This window comes from Nuphar pumila, chromosome 16, assembly GCF_984573655.1.
Source record: "Nuphar pumila chromosome 16, dmNupPumi1.hap1.1, whole genome shotgun sequence".
NCBI classification, from domain to species: Eukaryota; Viridiplantae; Streptophyta; class Magnoliopsida; order Nymphaeales; family Nymphaeaceae; genus Nuphar; species Nuphar pumila.
Window position 1 is genome coordinate 44,194,145 of NC_143264.1, and position 22,673 is coordinate 44,216,817.

Below are 22,673 nucleotides of genomic sequence, written 5' to 3' on the forward strand. Positions count from 1 at the left end.
GTCACTCTGGCCCGGTAGAGCCCGAAAAGCATTTCTTAAACCATTTTGTCCAATGTTATCAATTTTAACACTTTTTGAACTGATACAAGTGTCAATCAATGTCCAATGTCCAAAATTTTTTATCCAGGGTCTGCATTTCATGTCATTTCTCATCATTTCATAACATTTCATCACATTTCATTTCATTTCATTTTCGAGATCCAGAACTCCAGTTTTATAAATTCCAATCCAGATTGAGTTTTAAAAGTTTATAGAAATCAATTTCAAACCCTCGGTTTCCAAAATTGACATTTTTATCCCCAAGATTCTAAATTTGGAAATATTTTCTCAAGAAAAACAATCTGGATTCCTTTCAAACTCAAATTTTCAAATTCTAAACTGGATTTCCTTCACAACGGGGTGCAGAACTTCAAATCCGGAGCTTATTTCAAAAACTGCTAAAAATAGCTCATTTTGTCAAAAATCTTTTTTGAAAAGACTATTCTACCCCTCTGATCCTCAAAATAAATTTCAAATTTGGAAAGTGAGACCACTCTGAAATGGCTCCATCATTTACATCTACATTTTCATTTAAAAAAAATCTTTTTCTTTTCTTGGTTTTCTTTCATTTTATTTTTTTTAATTTGTTTATTTTTTTTTATAAGAGGAGTTGGGACCCACAAGGGGGTTGACCCCCCCCCCCTTCCTCCTTCTTTCCTTTTCTTTCTCCATTTTCTTTCCTTCTCCTTCTTTCTCTTCTTTCCTTTCTTATTTTTCTTCTTTCTTTTCTTTTTTTTCTTTCTTTTCCTTTTCTTTCTTTTTCCTTCTTTCTTCTTCTTCTTTCTTCCCTTTTCTTCTCTCTTTCTCATTCACGTACAACCCCTTTTTCCCCTATTCTTTCTTCCTTTTCTTCTTCTTCTTTCCTCTTTCTTTCCTTTCTTCTTTCCCTCCTCCCTTCTTATTCCTTTTCCTTCTTTCTAATTCCCCTAACAAGAGGTATCTCACGACTGAGCCTTCCTTCTCTCCTCTCATTCACGTCTCTTCTCATTAACCCCTCTAAAACCTAGTTCTATCTCTCATTTTTACCTAGGTTTTGGGTTTTAATTGAAAAAAGAAAGAAAGCATCACACGGCTCCTACATTCTCTCTCTCTCTCTCTCTCTCTCTCTCTCTCTCTCTCTCTCTCTCTCTCTCACCTTGATTCCAGCCACCGCCACCTTCAAGCACAAGACTGCAGCCATCCTCACCACCAGTGCCTTCCACCTTCAAACACCAGCCTCCAACCTCCTTGAAGCTCCAGCTAGCACCTACTCGGAAGCACCACCATCTGTCCAAACTTGGAATAGTACCACCACGCAGCTACAACCACCTCCAAGTTGCATCCACTAGTAGTTTCTCTCCAAGCTTCTCTTCCAGCAGTCGATCCACCTTGATTGCAGCCATCGGATCCACAACCTCATCTCGACCAAGATTCTAGCAACTTTGAAGCCCAGCTGCAGGCCTCCCATATCACCATCCTCCTTGGTGTAGCCGATCCAAGCCTTCTCCATTAGAAGTCAACACCATCTAAGGTAAAGCTCCTTGATTGCATGAAGTAGATAAAGGTTTCTATGAGATTTTGCATGAATCTAAGGTGAATCCAATTCAAAACTGGATTTACAATTTTCAAAGCTTTGATTTTGAATAAAATGAAAATCATATTCATTCATGTCAATGGCTATGCAAATAGGAAATCTATCCGAAAGATGGATTGGATTCCCAAATATCAATAGCCGAAATAAAAAAAATGATTTACATGCCTCCTTGATCTTTTTTTTTTATTCATAGTTTTAGATATATTTCATGTCTTTCTTCATGTTACATTTATTTTGTTTTTTTTTTATGCTATTTAGTATGATTTCATTGATAGCACATAGTTGTGATTTTAGGCACGTATTTTAATCGTTATTTTATGCATAATTTTTTATCAATAAATTCTGGAAAATTTATTTGTGAGTGCCTTAGTTTATATGTGATATTCTACTGAAAATTTGAGTCCATTTGGGTTCCATATCCCTCTCTAATAAATCGAATCTCAAACTGAGATTTTACTCTCCTAGAATTTCCAAACCCCCCTTTAGTAGACAAGAACATCTGAGATCTCCCAGATGAGCGATTTGTTTCATCCCCAAAAAAATACAGTGGATCCCTGTTAAAGCCTATTGTTTTTCAGTATTTTCCTAATTTTTTTCTAAAGAGATTCAGTCTCTGCTAAAAATCATATCTTTCACCCCTTGTGAAAATCTTGATTTCTCCTTGTCAGGATCTAGACCGACCCTAATCCGCTCTGATGTTTCAATCTGTAAGTCAAATGACAAAACTTTTAACAAAGGAATTGTTCCTCGTTATTCTCTCTACCATTCCACAAAATTTGAGAAGTTTAGAAGCAACCTAGGTATTTTTCTTGGAATTAAACTCTCTATCTATCAAAATCCAGTGTCTGAGAATTACAGAGATTTAGATCTCTGATAATCCTCTGCTCCTTTCCAAACCGTTCATCTAATCCCAAAACTATAAAAATAGGAATTTTTTATGTGTTTGTCAGGGATATTCTCCCAAAATTTCAATTATTTTCTTTACTGTTTTCTATTTTTCCCATAATGTTTACCGAAACCTGTCAGTCTGCCCTAAGTCCTAGAGTCGTCGGATTCCGATCCGACTTGTCGGAGCTGTCAAGCTCCGACCATAGGTCAAAACCAGAATCTGTAAAAGGCAAAAATATTTTTATAACTGTCCTCTATCACCCCATAAAATTTGGGGAATTTTTATGGTAGTTTAGTACCCGAAGTTCTGTTTAGAGTTAGAATTTTAGGCAAAATCTTGATTTTTAGGATTTTTAGTTAATTTCCATATTAAAAAATATCAAAAATATAGATTTTCGAGTTCCATTCTATTTTTAGAGTCAATCTAGGTGTTCATGCCAAATTTGAGCCAATTCCAAGCTCATTTGCCTTTTGTGTTAGTTCATTTTTAAATTCAAAGGCGAAAATCAAGCAAAATTTGATATTTTTGCCATTTTAGGGTTTTTATCATATGAATAAGCATATAGTATCATATTAGGGTTAATTTCAATATCATTTGCATTTCATATTTTAACTTTTTACAAAAAAAATCTCAGAAAACCCTGGTTTCAAGGCCATGGTATTGTTATCGGGGCCATTTTGGTCATTTTGATCTGAATTTTGAAATTCCAATCTTTAATTCTCTAAGTTTTCATGCATATCATCATATTGCATCATATTGTGTTTAATTTTATTTCATTTGATTTTTAAATTTCCAAATTTTACAAAAATTCTCTTAGAAAACCCTGATTTCAAGGTTATTAGGGGTATTTTGGTCTTTTTTACTCTAATTTCGAATTTCCAAGTTTATTTTTGAATTTTATTACTTATTTCTCATGTTTATATCAAAGGGGGTATCAATTAGGGTTTATATTTGAATAATATTTGGCAATTTCCAATATTTTCGGATAAATCCAGATAAACCTACATTTCTGTGCTAACATGTTTTCTAGTTTTACAGGAACATTCAAGAAGAAGATTTAGTTATTTTATTTCTTTTTTTATTCAATTCAATGTAATATCAGATGTAATATTTTGAAATAAGAGTTATATTTTCTGCTTAGAATAGGACTGCATTGCATATAGTTTAATTTCTACAAATTTCAATATTTGTTGTATCATTCATGTACATTTTTCCAAAATCACTATGGTTGACACAAATGGCATGTGCACAAGCTCTTAGGGAGTTTACAAACTTGGTGGAATTTGTATTTATATCCATAGTCAGAATACGATGGAAACCCAGATTTGTAATCTTCGTATTAGCCACATTCAGCCTAAACTCTTAGGCTAACTTAAAAAATGCACTGCATTTCTCAAAATTTCAAAAGGATTTTCTCAATTCCTCAAAGAATTATCTTCCATATTCTTTCATTTCATTCAATTTGCATCATCAAACTCATTTCCCAATTTCAATTCAAAAAAAAATGATTTTCTCAAAATTTCCCAAGTCTTTCTCAAGAATTGATTTTCTCAAAAACTATGAGTTTTCTAATGATATTTCAAGCATTTCCCAAGTTCAAATCATGATTTCCCAAGGTTTTTATCATTCTCAATTTCACTTTCAAATCCCAAAATCGATTTTCTCAAAGCCCTTGAATTACTTATGAAATTGATTTTTCTTAGAATTTTCAAATCCTATTCAGAAATTGATTTTCTGAGAGAAGTAATCCACATCTCAATCGATTTTATCAGAATCCAAGTTTTTCTGAGAATCAATTTTCTCTTCAAAAGTCATTTCCCAATATAATTTTTTTTTCGAATGAAATTCAATGATTTTCCCAGGAATTTCATTTTCAAGCACTTTTCCAGTCATTTTCCAAGTACATCTCAATTTTTTAAAGCAAACATCATATTTCTCAAACTTGCATCTTTTCAAAATTCCATGGCACATGCCTGATTCTCTATGCATTCTAGGAAAGTAGAACATGATTTAGATATTTGAGTCAAGTTAAAGCACACAATTGATCCTTGGTTCGATTACCCTTGGTAAAGGCGCCAGGAACGATCGAACCTCATACCGACAGGCAGATCCCATTCCACAAAATTTTATCGTAAATTTTCAAAACGGAGGTTAGTAATTTTCAAAACCATTTTCAAAACTTTGGTCGAGTTTGACTCGCAGAATCATTTTTCTCTCTCGTAGAGGGAGGGGAAAAAATTTGTGATGATAACAACAGGGCCTTTGCAGTCACTTCTGGACAGATGTTGAGGTTGTTGCCCCCATCAACGAGCACATGGGGTACGAACATTCCTCTGGTCTGTACCACGATGTATAACTCGTTGTTATGAAAAGAATGAGGTTTTGGCAGATCTTCATCCAAGAAAGTGATAGGAGCATTGGTCATAGCCTGGTTGATGATCTGAGCCATATCTGTCGGAGTTGTGCTTGGCTTTACCTTGATCTTTCTTAATAAATCATCCAAGACTTGCTAGTGTTTGGGAGATGCATGTGCCAATTCGAGGATTGAAATGTTTGAGAGGGCAGTAATCGGCCTCTGGACCAAATTAGTGCTTTCATCAGATACCTTGCCCTTTTCCTGAGCAACCTTGATAAACTGTTTAGGAAATCCAGGAATTTTTCTGGCAACTTCAGTGAATGCCTTTGTAGGTTTATCTGGTATATTTAACTTGCTGAGGGCTGAAATGAGGTTCATCTTCTTGGCGGCGGATTGTGACTGATACAGTACTACGACCTGATGTTGAACATGGATGTTCTCACTATACCATGGCTGAATGTGATCCTGGGGCTGAAATAGTTATTCTGTAACGACCGTCGCTGAGTGATTGGGGAAGGGTTTTGACAAAACCTGAGGCTGACTTTCTTCCTCAGCTTCTGCTAGCAAGTTCTTGTCGATACAGTCTTGAATAATGTTCTTAAGAATGAAGCAATTTTTTGTATCATGCTCCACCGTTCGATGGAATTTGCAAAATTAGTCGTTTAACTTCCCTATGATGACGGGAGGATCGACAACTTTCGGGAGCCTAATCATTCCTTCGACAAAAATATATTCTAGAATGTTTTCATGAGATCGATCCAAAGGGGTGAACTCCCATTCATAACTCCAATCGTCATGTTTCAGTTTTTCTTGCAATTTTGTCTCTAGCTGGGGGTTTGGCTGGGAAGATTGTTGCTTGAATTTTTTTTCTTTTTGAGCTGCATGGTTGTTCCCTTCGGGCTTAGGATTTCCTGAGTTTTTGTTGTGATTTTTCTTACAACCCTTATTATCAACGCTATTGTTGTTGCTGGCGGTGTTGGCGAAGAAGGTAAAGTGAGATTTCTTCTTTGTATCAGGATTACTTTTGACAAGAGTGATACCTTCGTAGACACTATTCTCCATTCCCATTTCAAGACATTCGGCTCACTCCGTTAATTCAATGAAGGATTTGGACTGAGAGGTGGAGATAAGGCTCCTTAGGGGTTGAGAGAAGTTGTTGAGAATAATTTGGAGCGCATGCTCCTCTAAAATGGGAGTCCTCATCTTGTTGCAGGTGCTCCTCCACCTGCGAATAAACTCTCGAGCCTTTTCATTGTCTTTCTATTTCAGATTGTAGAGATGATTGAGGGTGGGCAGAGCCTCGGTATTGAACAGAAAACGTTGTATATACAAATTGACCACTCTATCGAATTATTGCAATTCTATTGGATTGATATGTTCTACGTACCATTTTACGGTTGTACCCTCTAGGCTTTGTGAAAAACAGATGAAAAGGGCCATGTTTTCTTTTCTAAATCGGCTCCATTCTACGAAGAACATGGCTAGATGAGCCTTGGGATTGTCGATCCCATCAAATTTGATAAATTTTTGAGGAAGATCCTCCAGATTGTTATCCCCTTCTAAGCCATCATAAAAATCTTCGCGGGTGTAAACTCTCTTGCCTTTGTCTTGAGCATGCAAGTCTCTGACCATGTGGGTCATTTCCTTGAGTTGCACTTGAATCAGATCTTCTATTGGACCCTGAAACTTGGGTTTGTTCACTGATTCAGGCTCTTCGATAATTTTCTTAGATTGATGTAGAGGATTTTGAATGAATATAGGTTGTTCTCCTTTTGAATCCTCTTCTGATGAACCTGTGTTTTTAGAAGCGCTGTCGTGCTGGATTTTCTTTCTGCCAATCTTGACATGCCTTTTTACAGGCTTTCTTCTGACTTTGTTTTTGGAAGGTACTTTCTTTGGATCTGTCTCAGCTTGTTCTGCTATCATTTTTGCCATCATTTTCTGAAACAGACTGTACATGGTTGGATTGATATCGTCTTCCACTTCTTGGCCATGTCCCCTCAATGATTTGGGGGAATTCATCTCTTCTGCACCACTGTCACTGTGTTGTGATGGAACAATCTTCTTCTCAGTCCTTGTCTGAACCATGTCACAATGCCAATGTTTTCTGCAGAATAAAGGAATGGTTAGACTACGGAACAAGATGTAGATTTAGTTGATAATTCAGAAAGATTATCCCATTACCAGGGATTGGGTTGTCACAAGAACTGTGACCATTGCATCATTATTTTTATAACAACTAAAAAAAATGTTTCTTATTACCTAGGCGAGGTCATCAACCATGATAAAGATATTGAAGAGAAAGGAGAAAGTGTAGAGATTGATTTGACATTTGGAAAGAACATCCCATTACCAGGGATGAAGTTGTCACAAAAATCATGACCGTTGCGTTGTCACTAAGGAGCAAACAACTAAAATAGACTTATTATCCAAACAAAGTTGTCAATTTTTGTATAAGACATTAAGAGAATATCAAAAGATAAAAAAAAAAGTAATTTCATTGATGATAAATCAAAGACAAAGAGAGGGTGGACAAATAGTTTGCCATCACTCTTGATAATTAGAAGATACATTGGGTCCAGGGAATATGAAAAGAGTAATAAAAGAGTCCCAAGTGTATTTGGATGCATGGTATATGCCGAACCACTGATCTAACCGTAAATCAAATTATGGCATAATACCCGTCGGAAAATGAGTGTTGGCATGAGTCTGCTACTGCGAGAACTGTCTGATGCACCTTTCAAACTGGTAATCAACACAGAAGAATGGACTAAGTAGTCTGTAGCGCTTGCTACGTGCATAAGTGTAACGAGGAAGTGATTTCTGCGGCTTGAAGAAGTCCCAAATGATCTCATCTTGATGTAAACTTTCGATCATAGCTCGGTACTGGGGGGTCGACTGTGGTGTTTTACCATTGAATCTGAAAGAATTGGCTTTGGATGGCACATGTCGCAGAAACACGATTGCAGGGCATAAATGCATCCTTCTACCAAGATAGTTTCTCCAAGAGCAAAATGAGTCAAACCACGATAGAGGAAAGCTAGGGCGGCCATGGAAATTGAGAGACGGGTATGCTGACTCCCCCATCTTTGCAAGAGTTGGATAACCCTGATATCAATAAAATTTTGGTCATCTTAAAAGAAAGCTAACCCTATTGTGCATAGGACCATGGCACACTGAATTCTTTCTTTGGCTGCTCTCGATAGGGTGTCAATTTCCTCGTATGTCCCATACTAACGATAAAGCTTAAACATGTTAACAAACTGACTCTCATCTGCTTCGATAAGTGGCCAAGATCTATGTCTGATTGCTCTGACTAAAGCATCTCAAACATTCAATCCTTTGACATTAATAAAAAAATATTGCTCTACGAGATCATCAAGCTGACCAACTGGTTCCGGTAAACCCATAATATCGTTGAACTCATCCATGAGTAAAGTCATCTTTGCCTATGTGTAAACACCCCAAATTTTTTAGGTCTATTTTGGACATCTGCTTTCATAGAAGACAAATCCCCTACAGGGCAGTATAGAGTCTCACCCCTAGGTTTATCCCAATCTGAGGTTAGTTTGCCCCGTGTTGATAATAAAATTATCATTTTACCTCTGAGTCACCCTTAGCCCTTTTAGTCAAGTCCGCTGTAGCCAAGCTCATTCTAAGTTTAGAAGAGTTAGAATGTGTTATCATCGCAAAATTTTCCCCCTCCCTTGCGAGAGAGAAACGAATTTGCGAGTCAAACTCGACCAAAGTTTTGAAATTGGTTTTGAAAATTACTCGCCTCCGTTTTGAAAATCTGCGGGAAAATTCCATGGAATGGGATCCGCCTGTCGGTACGAGATTCAACCGTTCCTGGCACCTTTACCAGGGGTAATTGAACCAAGGATCAATTACGTGCTTTAACTTGACTCAAATATCTAAATTATGCTCTATTTTTCCTAGAATGCACAAACAATCAGGCTTGTGCTATGAAATTTTGAAAATAATGCAAGTTTGAGAAACATGATGTTTGCTTTGGAAAATTGAAATATGCTGGAAAATGATTGGAAAAGTGTTGGAAATGGAATCTCTGGGAAAATCATTGAATTTTATTGGAAATCAGAAATTTGATTGGATAATGAATTTTTAGTAAAACTTGAATCTTGGAAAAATCAATTTTTGAAATTTGGAATTTCTTTTCTAAGAAAATGGATTTGAGAATTCTGAGGAAATCTAAGAAATTCATTGGAAATGACTTTTGAAATGAAAAATGGATTCTCAGGAAACTGGGTTCTCAGGAAAGTGGGAAATCTAAGAAAATTGATTTTTTTTTTTTAACTTGAGACTTTGAAAGTTGAGAATTTTAAAACATTGGAAACTTTTGGTTGAACTTAGAAAATGCCTTGAAATTTCTTTTAAAAACTTAGGATTTTGACAAAAACTTGGAAATTCTTGAGAAAACTGAATTTTTTTTTAAATTGAAATTGGAAAATGAGTTTGAAAATAATGCAATTTGAATGATATGAATGAATGAATATGAATTTGAAAAAGGGAATTTCATTAAGTAATTGGGAAATCCTTTTGAAACTTTGAGAAATGCAGTGCATTTTTGAAGTTAGCCTAAGAGTGTAGGTTGAATGTGGCTAATACGAAGATCATAAATCTTGGTTTTCTTCGTATTCTGACTATGGCCATAAATACGAATCCCACCGAGTTTATAAACTCCATAAGAACTTGTGCACGTGCCATTCGTGTAAACCATAGTGAATTTGAAATAATGTGCATGAATCATACATCACATATGGAAATTTGCATAAATTAAACTATATGCAATGCAACCCTATTCTAAGCAGAAAAGTAACTCTTATTCCAAATTATTACATTTGAGGTTACATTGAATTGAAATAAAAAAAATAAAAGCTAAGTCTTCTTCTTGAATGTTCCTGCAAAACTAGAAAATAAGGTTAGCACAAAAATGTAGGTTTTATTGAATTTATCCGAAAATATGGGAAATTATCGGATATTATTCAGATATAAACCCAAATTCATACCCCCTTTGATATAAACATGATAAATAATGAATAAATTTCGAAAATAAACTTGAAAATTCGAAGTTGGGGTCAAAATGACCAAAATACCCCTGATGACCTTGAAATCAGGGTTTTCTAAAAGAATTTTTATAAATTGTGGAATTTTGAAAATCAAATGAAATAAATCAAACATAATATGATAAAATATGATAATATGCATGAAATTTTGGAGAATTAGAAATTGAAATTTCGAAATTTAGGTCAAAATGACCAAAATACCCCCGATAACAAGACTATGGCCTTGAAACCAGGGTTTTCTGAAATAAATTTTGCAAAATTGAAAAATATGAAATGCAAAGGAGATTGAAATTAACCCTAATATGATTCTACATGCTTATGTACATGATAAAAACCCTAAAATGGCGAAAATATCATAAAACATCGAATTTAACCTGATTTTCGCCTGATTTTCGCTTCTGAATTTAAAGATAAACTAACACATGGAGCAAATGAACTTGGAATTGAACCAAATTTGGCATGGACACCTAAAATAACCCTAAAAACATAATGGATCTCGAAAATCTATTTTTTTGTATTTTTAAATATGGAAATTCAAATAAAAACCCTAAATTTGGTGATTTTTGCCTAAAATGTTTATTCTAAAGGGGATTTAGGATATCAAATTTCCATAAAATTTCCCAACTTTTATGGGGTGACAGAGGACAGTAAGGCAAGGATTTTTTCCTTTTACACTTTCTAGTTTTGACCTATGGTCGGAGTTGTACCACTCCGGCAAGTCGGATCGGAATCCGGCGACTCTAGGATTTAGGGGAAACAGACAGGTTTCGGTAGAAAACATGGGAAAAATAGAAGACAGATGGAAAAAAGGCTGAAACTGTGGAAAACTGTCCCTTACAAATATAGGAATATTTTATCTTTTGACACTATTGGGATTCGGGTTATGGTTTGGAAAAGGTCATACGGTCATCAGAGACCTAAATCTTTGAGATTTCTGGACATTGGAATCTGTTAGACAGAAAGAGCAAATCCGGGAAAAATAATGAAACAGATCCAAAAATTCCCAAATTTTGGGTAATGACACGAAATTATGTTTGGAACAACTTTCATGTTGAAAGCATTTGCCAAAAGGTTACAGATTGGATGGACTCAGAGCATTAGGGTCTGTCTATACCCTGACGAAGGAAAATCAAGATTTTCCCAGAAGTCTGGAAACTCCAATTTTTTTCAGAGGCCAATACTAGTTGGAAAAACCTCAAAATTTACAGATTACTATTAGATTCTATTATGAATCCACTGTGATTTTTGGAGGACGATTTGGATTTCCCATGAGGGTGGTGCCGGAGGTTCTTATCTGCTAAAGCAGAAATTAGAAGTTCTGGAAATGGGAAATCCCAGTTTGGGATTTGATTTGTTTGAGAGGGTTCCGAAACCCAAATTCAACCAAATTTTCGGCAGGAAAACAATAATAAACATGTGAAACCATCATAAAATTTCTAGGATTTTTGAAAGAAAATTCATGCATAAAATATTGACTGAACTATGCATATGAGTCTAAAACCTATGAACTAAGTATCAACTATTAATAGAATTAAACTAAACAACTATTAAACTAAGAAATAAAACTAAATGCAACGTTAAATGTGAAAAAAAAAACATCAACACTACATGATGATGGTAAAACATAAAAATAAAAATAAAAAAATAAAAAAAATAAATATTAGGGAGGCATGAAGCACTTCATTGATTTTGGCTATTTGAAAGGGGAGACTTAACCCATCGAATTGGATTAATCACCTCGTTCATATAGCCTACACATATGAAACAAAAACATCTGCTATTTTCTATGATTTAAACTTAAAAAAGTATGATATCAAATCTGAGTTTTGAATGAACTTTATGCTAAATCCCTCATCTCAATAGGCAATGATCAAACCTACTCAACATGCATTGATAAAAATTATGTAGAGTGTAAGCAAAAAAATAGGTTGTTACCTTGGATCGGTTGAAGCAAAGGCTAGAGGGGGTTTCCTTGGTGTTTGCTGGGATTGACCGAAGGGGAAAGAGCCTGGGAATGCTCTTGCGTAAATGACTTAGGGCTTGATAAAAATCAAGTCCTAAGTTTTTAATCATCAAATCAGCTTAATGAGAGAGGGCTAATGGCTGAGCGTGAATCCTCTTGGAGAATGGAAGGAAGATGGGTCTTAAGGTGGCTGGGCCAACGTGGTGTTTGATGATGGAGCTGCGGGATCAATGGGCTGAAGGAGGCTGCCTTGACGTTAGTAGATGTTGAAGCTTGCTGAAGGTGGAGCTTGGCGGTGGCATCAATGGCTGGAAGTTGCAGCCAAGAGGAGAGTTGCTGTGGTGGAGCTGGAACCGACTAGAGGTTGGGGATGGTTGTGCTGCAAGGGCTGCAATGAAGGTAGGCTTTTGTTTTTGCTGAAGCAAGGTTGTGCCTTGTTGTAGATAGCTAAAGATGGGAGGAAGGGTTGCTGCTGGAGCTGCTACATTAGCTTGTGAACCGGCTGGAGGTAGTGGAAGCCTTTGGAAGAGGTGGCAGCAATGGTGGCTGCTGGAGCAAAGGTGTTGTGTGGCTGGATGTTGTGTGAGCCTTTGGAAGAGGTGGCACCGGCTGTAGCTGCTTCCAAAAGGGGTGGCTGGAGGAGCTGGAGGCTGCTGCAAGTGTATAATGGTGGCTGTGTATGATAGGAACCAAGGGAGAGAGAGAGTGAGAGAGAGAAAGAGGCATGAGGTTAGAAGATGGGGCAGCCGTTCTTTTTGTTTTTGGTTTTAATAACTTAGGTCTTTGATTTGCCAAGACCTAAGTTTCTAATGATATCCAATAGCCTTGATGAAGTGGCTATATGTGGAAAAAAAATGGCTGCAGCCGTTTGATTTTTGGAGGAAATAGAAAGAGGTAAGGAAGAAAGGGGAAAGAAGGAAGGGAAGGAAAGGAAAGAAGAGGGGAAGAAGGAAAAGGAAAGAAAAGGGAAGAAAGGAGAGGGAAAGAAGAAGAAAGAGGGGGGCTGGAAAAAGATGCACGTAAGTGGAGAGGGAGGAAAGAAAGGAGGAAAGAAAGAAAGAAAAAGGGAAGAAGAAAGAAAGAAAAGAAAGAAAGAAGGAAAGAAAAGAAAAAAAAAAAAAGAAAATGGAAGAAGAAAGAAAGGAAATGGGCTGGATTGAGGGCTGGGGTGGTAGACCCCCTTGTGGGTCCCACCTTAAAAAAATAAAATAAGAAAATAAAATAAAAAAATAAAATAAAACAAAAAAAAAAAGAAAAAGATAATTTTTTTCTTTTCTTATAAATTAAAACAAGAAAATGAAAATGGATGGGCCATCTTAGAGTGGGTCCAAATTCCACTTTTGAAATTCATTTTGACGATTAAAGGGGTAAAATAGTCTTTTCAAAAAAATTCCAGACGAAACGAGCTATTTTTGGCAGTTTTTGAAACAAGCTCGGATTTTGAAGTTCAATACCCCGTTGCGAAGCGAATCCAATGTAGAATTTAAAAATGTAATTTTGAAAGAAATCCGGATTGTTTTTCTTGAGAAAATACTTTTAAATTTATTTCCAGACGAAACGAGCTATTTTTGGCAGTTTTTGAAACGAGCTCAGATTTTGAGGTTCAATACCTCGTTGCGAAGCAAATCCAGTATAGAATTTGAAAATTTAATTTTAAAAGAAATCCAGATTGTTTTTCTCAAGAAAATATTTCCAAATTTAGAATCCCAGGGGTAAAAATGTCAATTTTGAAAAACCCGAGGTTTGAAATTGATTTCTGAAAACTTTTAAAACTCAATCTGGATTGAAATTTATAAAACTGGAGTTCTGGACTTCGAAAATGAAATGAAATGTGATGAAATGTTATGAAATGTTGAGAAATGATATGAAATGATGAGAAATGACATGCGAAATGCAGACCCTGAATGGAGAATTTTAGATGTTAGACTCCGATTGGCAGCTATACCAGTTTAAAAAGCATTAAAATTGACAAAATTTGCAAAATAGCTCAAGAAATGGTTTTCGGGACTCTACTGGGTCAGAGTGACACTGAAAATCGGGGTTCGAGCTGGATTGAACTGATATGAGCTAGATTGAGCTGGGTTTTAGAGTTTCAGAACTCAAATGAACTCACCAGACACTGACTCAACTGACCTTTCCAACTAAATTTTCAAGAAAAGCTGTCATTTTTAGAGAAATGGTATGGAATGAAGTGAATTACGAACCTGAACTGGGTTTGAGCTGAAACAAAGGTCAGTAATACTGAGGTGAACTAAAATCGAGGCTCAAACACTAGCTCAACTGACTAAACTTGGCTCAATTTCAGCTAAAAGTGCTGAAATGGACTAAAATGGGCTCCTGGACACTTGGAAATGGTTTTGAACTGAAACTGGAGCACTTGAACTCCTGGTGAGCTCAAGTTAGACTTTGGGGAATATGACTGACTGTAAATGACTGACTCGGAGACAATTGGCTTGGATTTGAGTGAGAAATGAGCTCATTTCTGAAGAAATGATCCCATTTTGGCAGGAATTGTCAGAAATGAAAATGACTTTCTCGCTGTGAGCTCAAATGAATTTGAAATGACTGATATTCTAAATGTTCTGAACTAACCAATAAGCTTAGTTGACTTCGACTGACTGGGGTTCGGGATGACCTAGGGGTAAAATGGTAATTTTCCTAATAAAAATGGGTAAAGTGGTAATTTTTTGAAACTGACTTAGGGTTTGACTCCTACACTGACCTAACAGGGTTGATACTGCACGAGGAGGGTTGTTTGAGAATGGATGAGGAAAATTTGGGGTGTTTACAGATGCCCCTCTTTGCTACTAAGCCGTCTTGAAGACGAGCTTAGTGGCAAAGAAAACACACCAAATTTGGGCTATAAAAATGCCCCAGTTAGAAGGATCTAGCTGGATATAAAGATATTAGCCCTGATGAAAATGGTAGATATGAAGCGGAGAATGAAGAAGAAAGTTTTACTTCAAAAAGAAGTGAGATTCAGGTTTTGCCCTTAACCTGGATGGGACGAGAAATACCTCGTGTAGAAACGAAGCTCAGGCTTAACCCTTAACCTGACCGGGAAATGAAATACTTCATCAAAATAAGGCTCAGGTTTAACCCTTAACCTGATCGGGAAATGAAATACCTCATCGGAATGAGGCTCAGGTTTGTACCCTTAACCTGACCGGGAAATGAAATACCTCATCAAAGGAGGCTCAGGTTTGTACCCTTATCCTGATTGGGCGGAAAATGAAATTCCTCATCAAAGAAGGCTCAAGTTTGTACCCTTAACCTGACCAGGAAATAAAATACCTCATCAGAATGAGGCTCAGGTTTGTACCCTTATCCTGATTGGGAAGAAAATGAAATACCTCATCAAAGGAGGCTCAGGTTTGTACCCTTATCCTGATTGGGCGGAAATGAAATACCTCATCAAAGGAGGCTCAGGTTTGTACCCTTATCCTGATTGGGCGGAAAATGAAATACCTCATCAAAGGAGGCTCAGGTTTAACCCTTAACCTGACCGGGAAATGAAATACCTCATCAGAATGAGGCTCAGGTTTGTACCCTTAACCTGACCGGGAAATGAAATACCTCATCAAAGGAGGCTCAGGTTTGTACCCTTATCCTGATTGGGTGGAAAATGAAATACCTCATCAAAGGAGGCTCAGGTTTGTACCCTTATCCTGATTGGGCGGAAAATGAAATACCTCATCAAAGGAGGCTCAGGTTTGTACCCTTATCCTGATTGGACGAAAAATGAAATACCTCATGAAAGGAGGCTCAGGTTTATACCCTTATCCTGATTGGGCGGAAAATGAAATACCTCATCAAAGGAGGCTCAGGTTTGTACCCTTATCCTGATTGGGCAGAAAATGAAATACCTCATCAAAGGAGGCTCAGGTTTGTACCCTTATCCTGATTGGGCAGAAAATGGAATACCTCTTTGAATGAGGCTCAGGTTTTTACCCTTATCCTGATTGGGCGGAAAATAAAATACATCATCAAAGGAGGCTCAGGTTAGTACCCTTATCCTGATTGGGCAGAAAATGGAATACCTCATGAAAGGAGGCTCAGGTTTGTACCCTTATCCTGATTGGGCAGAAAATGAAGAATGGAATCCTCGAAGGAAGAAACCATGATGGAACCTTCGGATCTCCGCACAATGAATCCAACAGGGGTTTTGCAAAAGGAAGGAAAATGGGGTCCCTAAAGCTTGAAAAGGGGTTTGATTTTGAGCGCCTCATTGCTGAGACTAAATAACTTTTGAAATTGTTGACCTTTTGCGAGAAAATGATTGGTGGCTTAACCTCAAGCCAAAATTGGACTGTCTATGGTGGGACAATGGGGACACAGGGAAGTGTGCGAATCTGAGAGCCCATGCGCTCAGATTATATCAACAGAAGGGAAGGAATCTTGAAAACTCCTGTTATCAAGTCCTTAAAAGGGATAACAACTGATGTCAGGATACGCCAAAGATGAACCTCAAGCTCTCGCTTCATGTCAGAATGACAAGAAAATATTGTCAAAATGTTGAAAAATTGTTGTCAATTCAAAATAATTGGCAATGATGCACATTGGTGCAAAAATATTTCCTCTTTTCTACCTGAAGTATTACCTTCGACTGGGCTTAACTCAGTAAAATCAAGATTCGAATTCAAATTGCTTGCAATTGGCTTTCTTTCAAGGAAGCTATCAATTTCCTTGATATGAACAGAAAAGAGAGTATTCTTGATATTGTGAAAGCAATTGGTGAAGGAATATTGATAATAGAATTTCACAAATTAAAGAGGATTCTTGACAGATTCGGCAGTCTGATATCCTGGGATTCTTTTCTCATGATGATTTTTCTGCCCACTCTTTTTTTTTATTGGCAGAATTAGAGCTTTCTTGGGTTTTGGGGGATTACATCATCCTTCATTTTGGAGATGTCCTAACTTTTCTCTCTTTTTTTTTTGGAAGGGTACGTCACAAACTCCTTCGTCTCAGAGATGCTCCGATCCTTCTTTTTTTTCTCAGGGATTATATTGACGGTTATTGGCTCATTGGTTAAAAATCTCTTGATGATAGCGGAAATTAAATATCCTTTAGGGTTTGTCGGGAGGCTCATCGCAGTCGCCTTCATCTTGACGGTGCTCTGAACTTTCCCTGGAAGGATCCGTCACAAACTCCGTCATCTTGGAGATGATTCAAATCTTCTTTGGCCCCGGGGGTCTACTCGCCTAATTCGCCTTCATCTTGACGACAGTTAAGAGATCCCTTTTGCAGATGTTTAATTGCAGCTTTAGGTGATTGAGGAGATATAGGGATTGAATGGATTTTTCTGTATCACCCAGGATATTTCGACTGCTTTATTTTCCAAGAATGATCTTTAAAAATGTGCCATTGACTGTGATCAATACCGATCACTTATGGCTTTGCAACAACAATGAATTTCTTTTGCTGGCCATATCGAGGATTTATTCTTCATCCTTTTGGTCGGCCAATAGAAAGATTCTGAATTTTAAATCTTTTTTCGCGAAAGCTTTGTCCTTTCGGAAGTAGTACTGAAGGTATTCTAAGGTAATGTTTTTGTGCAATAAAGATTTTGAAATCAACAAATATTTAATGACAAATTGGCAAAATTTTCTTGAAATCCTTGGTGAGAGCGAGCATCTGAAGCACTACGCAACACATCCATGACTAAACTGAATCCTGAAAATACTTTAGTAAGAGATCAACTTGAAAGTTAGGTTTTGTTTTGATTTACCAGCTCGAAAGCAGGATTTGTTTTGTTTTACCAGCTCAAAAGCAGGATTTGGTTTGACCGACCAGCTCGAAATCAGGATTTGATGACCGACCAGCTCGAAAGCAGGATTTGTTTTGTTTTACCAGCTCGAAAGCAGGATTTGGTTTGACCGACCAGCTCGAAAGCAGGATTTGATGACCGACCAGCTCGAAAGCAGGATTTGTTTTGATTTACCAGCTCGAAAGCAGGATTTGTTGACCGACCAGCTCGAAAGCAGGATTTGTTGACCGACCAGCTAGAAAGCAGGATTTGTTGACCGACCAGCTCGAAAGCAGGATTTGTTGACCGACCAGCTCGAAAGCAGGATTTGTTGACCGACCAGCTCGAAAGCAGGATTTGTTGACCGACCAGCTCGAAAGCAGGATTTGTTGACCGACCAGCTAGAAAGCAGGATTTTTTGACCGACCAACTCGAAAGCAGGATTTGTTGACCGACCAGCTCAAAAGCAGGATTTTGTTGATTTAAAAATGATTGACATTAATGAAATTGTAACCCGAAGGCTTGGAAAGTGATAGATATTGACAAAGTTGTAAACCGAAGGCAGGAGAATGATTGATGTTGGTAAGATTGTAACCCGAAGGCTTGAATTGAGAATCTGATAGAGTGGACGGCCCAGAGGCCTGATTGATCAAATTGGATGACCCGAAGGTCAAGATTTGAGAATTACATGACCCGAAGGTCGAATCTGGGAGTCGAATGACACAAGGGGTCGAAATGGGAAATCAAAGGTTGAGATTGAAGGATTGAATAACCCGAAGGTCGAAATTGAGGATTTGAATGAGCCGAAGGTCAAAATTAGAAATCGAGTGACCCGAAGGTTGAAATAGAGAATTGGGTGACCCGGATGTCAAAATTGGAAATTGGAAATTGGAATTTGGAAATTAGAAATTTAAAATTTGGTATTTGAAATTGGAATTTGGAAATTGGAAATTTGGTATTTGAAATTGGAAATTGGAAATTGATTGACCCGAAAGTCGAAATTGAAGTTGATTGACCCAAAGGTCGAAATTGGAAATTTGGAATTTGAAACTTGGAAATTGGGAAATTGATTGACCCGAAGGTCAAAATTAGAAATTTGGAAATTGATTGACATGAAGGTTAAAATTGGAAATTTGGAAATTGATTGACCCGAAGGTCAAAATTGGAAATTTGGAAATTGGGTGGCCCGAGGGCCGAAATTAGAATTTGGAACTTTGAAATTTGAAATTTGATATTTGAAATTGGATTTGGAAGAAGATTCGAGTCGGAACTCTAATCTTCTAGACCAATTCTAGGACATTTGAATTGGATTTGGAAGAAGATTCGAGTCGGAACTCTAATCTTCTAGACCAATTCTAGGACATTTGAATTGGATTTGGAAGAAGATTAGAGTCGAAACTCTAATCTTCTAGACCAATTTAGAAGGGAAAAAAATTCGAGTTGAAACTCGAATCCCAGAGGAAAGAAAATTCGAGTCGGAACTCGAATCCCGCAAGAAGACTAAATCAGCATGGATTAGGTTTGAAAACATTAACCAGTAAAACCAGATTTAGAAAGTTTGACCAATAAAAATTGGATTTTGAAAGATGTACTAGTGTGAATACCGGATTTTGGAAATGAACCAGTATAAGTACTGGATTTTGAAAATAGATCAGTACGAATACTGTTTTTGGAAGAATTACCAGCACGAACACTGGATTTTGAAGAATTTACCAGCACAAACACTGGATGTAAAAAAAAAATTTACCAGCACGAACACTGAATTTTAAAAATTTACCAGCACAAACATTGGATTTAGAAGAATTTACCAGCACGAACCCTGGATTTTGAAAATCTTACCAACACGAACGCTGGATTTTTGAAAATTTACCAGCACGAACACTTGATTTAGAAAATTTTTACCAGCACGAACACTGTATTTTGAAAATCTTACCAGCACGAACATTGGATTTTTGAGAATTTACTAATTGATTTTGATAGAAGATTTTCAGTCTTCACTCTCACGACGACTTGGACAACTGTCGGGGTCTCAGGATTTATCCCTTAACCTGAAGGAGAAACTCGATGCAAATGCAAATTGATGCAGATGAATGCGAATGTATGCAAATGAATGTGAAATGATGCACATGCATGCAAAATGATGCACATGCATGCAAAATGAGAGATTTGTTTGATCCTGCCTGCATACAAGATGTTTTGAAAACAATTTTCAAAATAATGCCCCAGTGTAACTGGGAATGAAGAATTTGACCATTATTGAAGAAAATATATTGAGAAATTACAAAGGATGGAATAGAGAATTTAAGTATAGAAAATGTTTAAATGTTGAGCATTGATGAGGCCTGATAATTCCACTCCGTCGGCATTGATGAGCCGATATGAGTTATGATGTAATGCCTCTTTGACAACATAGGGACCTTCCCAATTCGGCGACCATTTGTCACCCAGACGATGCTTGAGATAGGCCATTGATCTGAGCACTAGATCATTGACTCAAGATTTCCTTTGAATGACAAATTTTGCATATTGTCTGGCTATCCTCGGACGATATGATTTGAGCGTGCTCTGCTGCTCTGAGTCTTCTTTCATTGAGCAAATCAAGTTGTACCAGTCGCTGCTACTGATACTGATCAAGCGATAACTCCAGTAGTGATGTGAACTTCAAGGCAGGTTTTGAACATGTAGAGGCAATACTACTTCAGTTCCGTAGACAAGTTCTAACAAAGTAGCATTAATTGGAGTTCGAATGGTGGTTCTGTATGCTCACAATGCATCATGGATCTTCTCATGCCAATCACGACCTGTTTTCAAAGTTCGCTCCAAGATTCTAATAAGAATTTTATTGGTGGCCTCTGCCTGACCATTCCCTTGAGGATAATAAGGAGCGGAGAAATGATGGTGGATTTTGAACTTCGAACAAAAAGTTCTCATTTTCTCATTCTTGAAATGATTGCCATTATCTGACACAATATCATGTGGTATGCCAAAACGACATAGGATATTTTTGTGGATGAACGAGACCACATGTCGACCTTCTACTATGCGTAGATTGATAGCTTCGACCCATTTAGTAAAATATTCTGTTGTGGCAAGAAAATATTTGTAGTTGTTTGAAGCAGAAGTGATGGGGCCCACAACATCAAAGATCCACATAGAAAACGGCCATGGAGAGATAACAGATTGCAAATATGTTGCTGACGCATGAACGAAAGGTGCATGTATCTGGAATAGAGCACACTTATTCACAAAATGGTAGCAATCTTGTAGCATAGTCTTCCAATAATATCCCGCCTAGATGATTTGCTTGATAAGAGTTTGGTAGCCGACGTGACCACCGCAAATGCCTTCGTGTACCTCCTGCACGACTTCTTTGGCTTCATCTTCGTCTAGGCATCTGGAATATTCAGAACTGAATCCACGATGATAGAGAACATCGACGAGAATAAAATATCGGCCTGACATGCACTGAATCACTCGTTGCTCTTACCAGTGATATTCTGAGAGAAGGAGACAAATGTCTTCTTCTTGATGGGAGCCTTTCTGAAACTGTCCTCAGCTTGCTCAGACATCATCCCAATCATCATTTTCTTGAACATCTGATATGTAGCAGGATCAATGTCATCCCTATCATTCAGACTCTGTCTTCTGGCAGATCTTGGAGAATCCATTTCCTCTTGCCTGCTTCTAAAATCACTGATGCCCTGATATAGTGGTGTCTTCTTGCTCTATCTGATCTGAACCACTTGGGAATACTAATGCTCTCTACAGAATGGATGATTAAATTTCGATGATGAAGATTCAGGATAGAAATGAATATAGAAAAAAATATTTGATGAGAATTTGATAGATAATTGGAAGAACATCTTATTACTAGGGATTGGGTCATCGCTGGAGTCACGACAATTGTGTTGTCATTCTTTGCGAGGAGAATGAACAACTGTAAATATGCCTTGTCACCTAGGTGAGGTTGTCAAACCATGATAGAATGAAAATTGAAGGATTTTTTTTTATTGAAGGAAAAATATGATTGCATTAATGGTAGATTTGAGAAAGAGGGGGCATATAGACAGTCTGCCACCACTCTCAATGATCAGCAGAGACACGAGGGCTGGGAAAAAGTGGAAGAGTAACAAAAGAGTCTCAGCCATATCTGGCAGAATGGTATGCTCCGGACTACTACGCTGATGTAAGGTCGAATTCTGGCATGACTCCTGATAGCAGCCGCATCTCTATGTGCTTTTGTCTCTAAGAAAACTGTCGAACACACCGCTCTGGATGATAGTAGGCGCAGAAGAATGGACCAAGCAGCTTGAATCTCTTGTCATATGCATAGGTGCATCTGGGAGGCGATAATTCTCGATCAAAATAGTCCCACACCTCTTCTTCTTCCTGCAGATAATCAATCATGAATCGGTACCGCGCAACTAGAAGAAGTTCCTTGCCATTGTATCTGAACGAACTAGCTCTGGTCGGTACATGCTGAAGGAACGAAGACTGAAGAGCATAGATACATCCCTCGACTAAGATGGACTCTCCCATTATGAAGTGGGTCAGTCCTCTGTATAAAAAAAAAGCAAGTGCGACCATGGCTATCGAGAGACGACTGGTCTATCGACTTCCCCATCTCCTCAGAATCTGAACTATTCTGACATCCACATAGTTCTATCCGTCTGGAAAGAAAGCAAGTCCCACAGTGCACAAAACCATCGCATGTTGAATTCTCTCTCGAGCTGTTCTGGACAGCGAGCTGACTTCTGTGAATTCTCCATACTGTCGGTAGATCTCGATCAGGCTCACGTACTCATTCCCATTTTCTTCAATCAGTGGCCAAGACTTGTGCCCTATCATGCGAGCTACGGCATCTTTGGGGTCCAGACCCTTGACATTGATCAGAAACTGCTGCTCTAACGGATCTCCAGGCTGACCGGCTGGCTCAGGCAGTCCCATAATCTCTGAAAATTCATCCATCAATAGTGTCATCTCGCCCCACGGGAACCAGAACGTGCAAGTGCGCAGATTC